We start from the raw sequence: 294 nt of genomic DNA on the forward strand, positions 1-294 counted from the left end.
CGTGAATGGGAGTAGAGCCTTTATAACAGAGGCCTAAGGGAGCTTGTTCCCCCTCTTCTACCATGTGGGGACATAGCAAGAAGGCGCCATCTATGAACCAGGAAATGGGCCCTAAACAGATACTGAATCTGTCAGTGCCTTGATCTTAGACTTCCCAGCCTCCAAAATGGTCAGAAATAAATTTCTGTTGTTTATAAACCACCCAGTTCATGGTATTTTCTTATAGCAACCCAAAGAGTTGGTATATTGCTATATTTGTTGGATATTTTCTCCTACTTAAAACATGGTTTGGCC

Source organism: Propithecus coquereli, unplaced genomic scaffold (genome assembly GCF_000956105.1).
Source record: "Propithecus coquereli isolate 6110/MARCELLA unplaced genomic scaffold, Pcoq_1.0 Scaffold206, whole genome shotgun sequence".
NCBI classification, from domain to species: domain Eukaryota; kingdom Metazoa; phylum Chordata; class Mammalia; order Primates; family Indriidae; genus Propithecus; species Propithecus coquereli.